Genomic DNA, 10,090 nt, shown 5'->3' with positions numbered 1-10,090 from the left:
AGGATCAGTATCCTCTTATTTTTTGGCACGAATATGAGGATTATGTAGAGTTTTTTTACAGCAATATTATATAAAAAAATAAAAATACCAAAATAGAATGGAGGCCATTTTAATTACCCATCTAGACCCAAATTTTGGGCAATAATTTTGGCACCCAGGGAACCGAATTCTAAGTTGCTTTTTTTTTCATTTTTTAATTTTATTTTATGTTTTTATATAATAAATTAAATATTATTATTTAAATTATATTTATATGTTTATATTTTATTAAAATAAATATTTATAAATATTTTGTTAGTTATATATAATAAAATAAGTTTTATTATTTAAATTATGTTTATATTTTATATTATTTAAAAATGAATAAAAATAATATTAATTTTAAATTTTTATTAAAATTTATTTGACATATTTAAAATAATAAACAATATTTTTGTTTTTCTTATTATATTATTTAATTTTTATTTTTTGAAAATGATATTAATATTATATTCTGAAATTATATTTGTAGTTATTTAATATTATATTATTTAAAAAATACAAATTACAATCATAATTTATTTAATTTTAAATTTGTATAAAATAAAAATTATAATAATAATTTATTTAATTTTATATATTTAAAAAATAAGTAAAAGTATTAAATAATAACTAATTTATTTATTTATTTTGAGATATTAATCTTTATTAAAATTTATACATAATTATTTATTTACAAAATATAATATTAATATTAATAAACATAATTAAATATTATTATGTAGATATATTATATATATAATTATATATTTAATATAAATTACAAATACTAAAAATTTAAATGTTGAAATGAAATTCATAAAATTAAAAATGATATTAAGAAAATTTTAAAATAATAACAACAACATAAACCAATGGCGTAAACTAAAAGCTTGAGCGATGTTTAGACATGTTTTTCTTGTGTGACTAGGGGTATGACAATAAGAACAAATTTTTGCTTGATTTTGTTGTTCTCTATAACACCTTAAATTTAATTTCAATTAAATAATAATTTTGCAAATCGGATAGCCAAATTTTTTATAAAAGATTTTGAAATAAGTGAAAGGTTACAAATTAATATCAAATAACTGCTACAAGACTAATTCAATTACAGCAAATTTCAGAATAAAATCTAAGTCTATAGCAGTTCATCCGTCTCTTCACTGAGTCTGGTGCTGATCGTCTTGATTACCTGAAAAATAAATGTAAGGGTGAGTACTCTACACTATCTAAAAACACACAATCAATGTAGAGTCTCACCTCCAAAACATTTCCAACATATTAAACAAACGCAATCACAAGCAACATTTTACATCTATAAGTACAATTCATAAACCTATGCATATGCATACTAGCCACATTCACTGTGGCATTGTGATCACAGATTTACACCATGAATGGTCGCCGATTACCCCTACCTCACAGATACCACGTGGGCAGTCACGAGTCGCTCGATAAGGATAGTGGTCAGAGGTATAGTCAGGAAGAGAATGTGTGGCCCGTGATGCACCGTTCCGCAATCAGTGGCACTGCCATTCCCTCTTCCCCAAGGTATTTCTACCGTCCTCATCTCCCACATCTCCAGTGTATCGCTGAACCATTCACAGCAAATTACAACGGCGCTAACATGCTCATTCACACATATTTCATTCACGCATGTAATAGTCATGTTTACACACGGTACACAGCCCACATGGTACTCAAACACACGGCACTAGACCCACATTCATTTCACATTACACGGCACATAGTCCACATTTATTCACAATATCATTAATTCACCAATCAATGGCATCCCATCACACACAATCACCCTCACGGGGTCTAATTATTCTATCACACATCACGTTGCATATCAATTTCCATCAAACACACAATTTCTATCTTCTATCTCAGCCACATTACATTCCTCAGCAATTTCTTACCCACTAACTTAGCCATAACACAATATTCAGCAAAATAACAACAATTCATGCACAAAAGAGTAAGATAGAGTTCTTCCTTACCTTAGATTGAAGACCACACTCGGATTCGACCATGGACGTGCTCCTTACACAGATTGCGGCTTAAAACACATGGAAGAACTCCATGAGAACACCAAGAAACCGAGAAATAGAGAATTAGGGATGAGAAACAGAACCCTAACCATTAAAACTCACCTCTAAGCGTTCCCTATACGGATTCAACCTTCAATCAAGCTCCCGAACGGCTTTGGAGGCAATTAATCGGAGAGGGAGAAAATAACTCTCTCCAAACCCTAACCCCCTTTAAATCCTTTTCTAGTCGCGACACTCTCGCTACAGCGAGAACAGCCCAGTATCATGTCCTGCACTTATGCACTTAGCCCATTTCAGCCCTATCTAGTCATGCATACACACATCTATATACTTAATACACATAAACATCATTATCAAGCAAATCCACAGACGTATATATATACATTTAAATTTATATAAATAACAACAAATAAATATTACCAAAAATTTGGGGCGTTAGATTCTCTAATGTCTATCTCTGTTCTTATTCTACTGGACTTCGGTCGACCCCTTGAAGTTTTTTTCAATTATGGATTTGGACACAAAGTTGGGGCGTGTAAGTTGGCCAATAGTATTCGTGTCTGAGTTCTCCAAACCGACCTTCATATACCTTAGAAACTTGTTGTAAGGTATACACATGAGATATGTAGATGTCAAAGTTGTGGTGTGTGTAAGCATGAAGCAAGTACATGCGAGCATGGAATGTGAACTTTTTAAAACTTGCCACAATCACATCACATTTCATCTAACCGTACTGTAAATCTTTTTACAAGTCAAATTTCTATCGGATGTTGCGTTTGTTCGACTAAAAATCTAGTGCTTGTTCTGTCAAAGGCGATGACTCTATGACTGTTCACCTTTGACTGTGCATCTTAAATTGCTTTAGTTGCAACCTCCGACTACATATCTCTAACATTAATCATTGCATCTACTTCCCTACTTCTATCAATGAAGAACTTATTGCAACGGGTGTATGTTGCCATGACCATGGAGCAAATTGGTAAGGTTCTGGTTTTCTTCAAGACCGAATTAATTGACTCCGCTAGGTTTGTTGTCATGTGTCCCCAGCGTCGTCTGTTGTCCCATGCCAATGTCTATTTTTCCCTTGGGATGTTATCCAACCATTGTACAACTTCAGAATTATTATCTTTTACTATATTGTAATAGTATAAGAATCTCGGTTCAGTCATATCATATGCTGGAAACAAGATTACAAATTAAATTAATATAACTAGCTAAACAATTGTATAAAATATTAATGATAATATAGTACGTTAAAAAAATTAAAAGTACCCATATTGACGATATCTTTCTTCAGTGCAGCGTTTTTGAATCGTCGCATGAAGTTTTGTGCAATGTGTCTAATGCAATAGACATAGATAGAATTGTTTTCTGTCCAACCACTTCCATTTCTAGAGTATGCACTTCTTATGGCCTCGTGACAATTCGAAATGAGGCACAACCCCTTTTGCAGGGTTACGTTCCTCCTTAAGTTTTTCAAAAAAAAGAACCATGAATCAGTAGTTTCACCTTCAACCACAGCAAAGGTAATGGGAATTATGTTGTTGTGGCCGTCTTGCGCTACTGTCACTAATAAAGTCCCTTTGTATTTGCCATTAAAAAATGTTTGATCCACTTGAATAATTGGTTTGCAGAAGGCAAAACCATTAATGCATGGCTTGAAGGTCCAAAACAACCTCTTGAAGAACACATTCCCCTCGTCAAGCAAGCCACCCTTATATGCCGGTTGTGTACTCAGTTTCCAGATGAAGCCCTGAACATACAGTTGCATTGCAAGTAACTGTCTAAGTAACTTATGGTATGACTTCTTCCAATTTCTGAAGATATTTTCAATGACATGTTATTTCCCCAACCATCCCTTTCTATAGCTGATTGTGTAACTCATTGTGGACTTTATGTGGGCTAAGATGGTTGCGATGGGTGTAGATGGATCAGTCTCAATAATTTCACAAATGGTTTAAGAAATCATTCATGATCCCAACTTGTTATGATCCTGTGAAATGAGTAGGGAAGCACATGTGTGGCACCCTTCAAGCTTCATTATTTCTCAGTGTTGCTCGGTGCGCAATATAGTGCAATATCTCAAGGCACAGTCGTTGTGAACGCATTCCATGACAAGCCTAGTTGTACTTGACATCTTCACCTTGTAAGTGCAATAATTGACAATGTGAAATCTATTTATGGCATCTTGCACTTGTTCTTTTGTTAGAAAGCGTTGGCCAACAAATAGTGTTCCAGGTGGATACACTACCATTTCACGATCAAGGACATGCCCAAACTCAGAGTCATGTTCTTGTATTTGAGTGGGAAAGTCTAGAAAATGTGGAGGTGGGTTGTATAATGATAATGGTCGTGATGGTGGAATATTTGGAAGTGGGAGGGAGTCCTTTTCATCATCCTGCTGTTAGGGATGGAAACAGGTCAGGTCAGGTCAGGCTTTACTCTAAACAGGCCTAGCCTGTAACATAATTATTAGTAGGGATGGCAATGGGTAGAGTATGGGTAGGGTACTACAGTACCCATCCCCATACCCGCGTTTTAAAAAAATACCCGTACCCAGCCCCATACCCTCGTGGGTATGAACATTAATCCCCGTACCCGTACCCTCTGGGTATCCGCATACCCGTCTTGTACCCATTACCCGCGTTTGTTTGAGAAAAAAATATTTATAAAGAAAAATATGTTTATATAACTTCACATAAGTAGCATAATAATACAAAAATTCAATATGTAGTTGTCGAACAAGGTACAAATATAGATAAAAAAAATAAATATTTAAAGATCATAAATGTTAAATGTATCTTAATATAATAATTTTCTAAACTAAAATTCTTAGAAACAATAAGCAAAACTAAACACACAAGTTATTTGTCAGTGATAATCCTATCTTGTGTGAGATTTGATTGTTGGTAATGTAAGAATGACAACGAAATAAATCTGTACAATAGTTGTCCCTTCGTGTGGGATCACTTAGTAACTTCTTGTGACGGCATTAACAACTAATTCTAATGAATAACATTTCATAGTTATTAAGTTTTAGTAAGACAGACATTGAGAATGAGAATAGAGTTAGAGTAGAAAAGTTCAATATTAACAACAGAAAGTTGATACATAAAATATTTTTTTTAAGTTTTGAATTTGAAATTGTAAGAAAAATAATAGATTTAATTAAAATAATATAATATATATATATATATATATATATATATATTAATACTAGTATTTTTTAACTCATATACTATACGAAAGTATTTTATTAAAAATATAAATTTTTGAAAAATTATTTTAGTGAATTAAATATTTATAATGTATATAAATTTAAAAAAAAGAATTTAAATAAAAGATAAATAGTTACAATAAAATTTTATAATAAAAAAATATACGTGTATATTAAAAAAATTAACAAATAAAAATTAACAATAATTTTTTATATTTATATCTTTTCAAAAACTTCTTTGAATGTGAATAAATAGTAAGAATAATATTATTTAGATTCAATAGATTATAGTTGTGCTTGTAATACATATGTTACATAGAAAAATATTATTTTAAATTAAAATATAAAAATAAAATTTAAATATTATTAATAAATAATAAGTTTACGGTAATAGTAAGTGATTGTAAAATTTATAAAATATTTATAATATATTTATTATTTATCATTCACTTTATGATTTAAACATCAATATGATTTTATTAACAAAAATATTTGTGTAAAAAATATTTTATGTGTGTCATATATAAATAATATTTTAAAAAAAAGTCAATCTTATATTAACTATGTAATAATTAAATTGTGTTAGCCTAATTAAATGATATAAAATAGTAAATAAATTTTTCTATTAAAAATATAAACCAAAATAAATTTTTTGGTTTACTTTATTATTAAATATATTTTTATATTAATCTTATATAACTTCACATAAGTAATATAATAATACAAAAATTCAATGCATAATTGTAGAATAAAGTTCAAGCATATATATATATATATATATGCGGGTATGGGGCGGGGTGGGTACTTAGATACCCATACCCGCACCCATCCCCATTAAAATTTGCGGGTTTTTACCCACACCCATACCCATACCCGTATAGCGGGTAAATACCCTACCCATTATGGGTAAATTTTGTGGGTGCCCATCGGGTATTTTACCCATTGCCATCCCTAATTATTAGGCTTGAGCCTGACCTGTTACTTGTTAAAGGCTTTATTTTAGGCCTGGCCTGAAGCCTGTTAAAAAAAATTAATATTAATAAAAATATAAATATTTTATTATTAAATTAGTTTATACATTTTTCTAATTTCTATCTATGTTCTTAATAATTATTAAATAATCATAATAATATTTATATAATTTTGTAAATAATTTTTAAAATATTATTTAAGTATTAATTATAAATATTTTATATTAATAAAATTTATATCTATATTTTTTATTTATTTTTTAAAATTATATAAATAGTAAATATTTTAGTTTTATTTTAGAAACATATTTTGTTTATTTAAAGACATTTTATACTCAACAAATAAAGTTATAGTAAATATATAAAATTGATAAAAAAAAATAACATTCACACAGTTTGTTGAATCAATTAAAAGAAAATTATATGTTTTAAAAAAAATAAATTTAAACTTACTGCAATATATATAATGACAATAATAATAACTATTAAATTAAAAAAATAATTACAAAAAATAACACTTATAAAATTTATTGAATCAGCTAAAAAAATTATTATATTTTAAAAAGTAAATAAATATCGTCATTATAAAAATTGTAGATGATAAATATTTATATTATAAAATTCATAGATGCAGAAAAATAACATATGAGCATAGGAAGAATTATTAAAATTTATATTTAAATTAAAATAACTTATATTTCTAAATTTTTATCTTAATTAAAAAATATGTGATAAAACTTAATATAAAAATTTAAATTTAATGTAATATATATATATATATATATATATAATGAAAACAATAATAACTATTAAATTAAAAAATAATTACAAATATTTAATTTTATTTGTCTCATTAATTTTTTATTTTAAATTAACAAATAAATGTAAAATTAACTACACTATAATAATAATGTAATATAGAAAATATTACTGATACAATAAATTAAAACACATACTTATAAATTACATATAAATTGATAAATTGACTAATAATTTAATTAAAACATGTGCAAGTTATAAAAATATATATTATTATATAATTTATTTATAATTATATTATTTATATTATTTACTACATGGTCTGATTATATATATATATATATATATTATAATAAGTTTTTTATTTTATTTTGTTATTATTTTTTTATAAATTTTTACTTTCATTATCAAGATAGTCATGGTAATTTCTTACGATTGATTGAAATGATTGCTAAATTCGATATGATAATGCAAGATCATGTTAGACGCATTTAAAATCGTGAAATTCATTATCATTATCTTGGGAATAAAATTCAAAATGAATTGATTTCTCTTTTGGCCCATAGTGTTAAAAGTTCTATAATTAAGACCATTAAAGAGGCAAAATATTTTTCCATAATTCTTGATTATACTCCTGATATTGCTCATCAAGAGCAAATGACTCTAATAACACGATGCATAAATATGTCAACTAATAAAATAAATATTAAGGAGTACTTTTTAGAGTTCTTGAAGGTGGATGATACATCGGGATTGAGACTTTTTAATGAATTACAAAATGTTCTAAAGTCTTTGGATCTTAATGTTAATGATGTAAGGGGTCAAGGTTATGATAATGGTTCCAAAAGGGAAGCATCATGGTGTGCAAAAGCGATTTCTTGAAATAAAACCGAGAGCATTATATATGCCTTGTGCTTGTCATGGTTTAAATCTTACTCTTAGCGACATGGCACATTCTTACACTAGAGCTATTTCATTTTTTGGAATTGTTCAACAAATATATTCATTATTTTCAGGTTCTACAAAAAGATGAAAAATTTTGCTTGACAATGTCCCTGAATCAACTGTGAAATATTTATCTAATACTCGTTGGGAGAGTCGAATTAAAAGTGTGAAAGCTATTAGATTTCAAACTCCCCAATTAAGATTGACTTTGTCAGAAGTATATGAATCATGTGAAGATGCAAAGTCAAAGAGTGAAGCGGAAAGTTTATATAATGCACTTGGGAGTTTTGAGTTTTTGCTTGATATAGTTTTTATTTACTATAAATATGGTGAGCAAGAAATTACAATCTAAATCTATGTGCATTGACACCACTATAAACAATTAGAAGACATATTGCCATACTTTGAAAAATATAGAGATCAAGGCTATACTTCTAGTATGAATATTGCTAAAAGTATTGCACTTAGTGTGGATGTAGAGTCTACCTTTCTGATAAAGCGTCGTGTTATTAGAAAAAACAATTTGATAAAAATAATCAAGAGGATGAAGAAATTCAATCGGCTAAAAAATTATTTAGAGTTGAATATTTTTTGGTTATTGTGAACATGACAATTACTTCTTTGAAAAGCCGATTTGAACAACTAAAAACTTTTGAAAGTATTTTTGAGTTTTTGTTTGATTCAAACAAGTTAAAGTCATTGGATGAAAAGGAATTGAAAGAATGTTGTGCTACTTTTCACTATACTTTTTCTCATGGTAATTCATTAGATGTTGATTTAAATGATCTTTACTCAGAATTGAAAGTGTTGCAATTTACTTTACCAAATGAATTGATGTCAGCCACTGAAATTCTTGAGTTTGTCAAATCTGCAGATTGCTATTCAAATGTTTCAACTGCTTATAGAACATTTTTTTATAGTTCCGGTGACTGTGGCATCAGCTGAAAGAAGTTTTTCAAAGTTAAAGTTGATCAAAATTTACTTGAGGTTATCAATGTCACAAAAACAGTTGAATGATCTTGCAATTTTATCAATCGAGAAAGAATTTTTGAAAAACATTGATATGGATATTATCATTAATGATTTTGCATCTCAAAATACTCGTAGAACCTATTTTTTATAATTTTTTGTGTTTTTGTAATTGATGATGACATAAAAATTGTTTGGATAAATTTTTTTTTGTAATTTTATTAAAAAATTCTATTTACTTAAAAAAATGTATTATTTTAATAGAATTATGCTTTTATTTTATTTTATTATATCATATAATTTTTTTTAAAAGGGCCCCAATTTAGTACTTTCCTAGGCTCCAAAAAAGTCAAGAAGCGCGTGCTCAAAGTATGCTACCTGCTTTGCTCTTCTCTTCTTAAAACCAGAATCACGATTTTCGATGATGCGCTCAAGCTGCTACTTGTACTTTACTATATTTAAAAATTAAAATCAAAGGCACTTATATAAATAACTTTTTAAAAAAAATAAAATTAGGGACTAAAATAATTGTCACTTATATAATCTAAGACAACAAAATAAAATAAATATTTTGCCTTGTAACCAGCTGTACACAGCTAAAAGGTGGAGAATGTGCATATTGTCCGGTTAAGGGTGTCTCAATTATTTCTTAGTTTAATGGTTGACTAGTTTATGAGAATTGGGGGTCCATTTTGGCTTAAAGACTAAAATAATGTAATTTTAAAAACTAATTATTAAAATAATGTAAAAATTAAAATAATTCCCTGTCTGGGGCATTTTTTGGCCACACTAGGCATAAATTCGTATAAAAGTCAGATGAAACTAAATGTTTTTATTTTTTATTTGAACATTTTGTATTAAAGAAAGACAAAACACTGGGGGGGTTACACGTGACAGTAATTTCGTATAATGCCAAGACGAAAAGGGTAAAATATTTGAAATAAATATTCCCGCCAGACGACACGTGGCCCAATCAACGTGTTTCGTCTCGCAATGGTTACCCAGGCTCCCTCTTCCTTTCCTCTTCTACGTTTCTCTTCTCCGAAATCGCCATTGTTACCGCTTTGGAGCTTCGTTGGATTTTTTTTTTATCATTTCAAAGTGAGTTTTGAGTGAGATTCGTGTTCCATTGTAGAAGACTGTCCAGATTGATT

This window comes from Abrus precatorius, unplaced genomic scaffold (assembly GCF_003935025.1).
Source record: "Abrus precatorius isolate BTA unplaced genomic scaffold, Abrus_2018 Scaffold6, whole genome shotgun sequence".
NCBI classification, from domain to species: Eukaryota; Viridiplantae; Streptophyta; class Magnoliopsida; order Fabales; family Fabaceae; genus Abrus; species Abrus precatorius.
Note: the sequence above shows the minus strand (reverse complement) of the source record.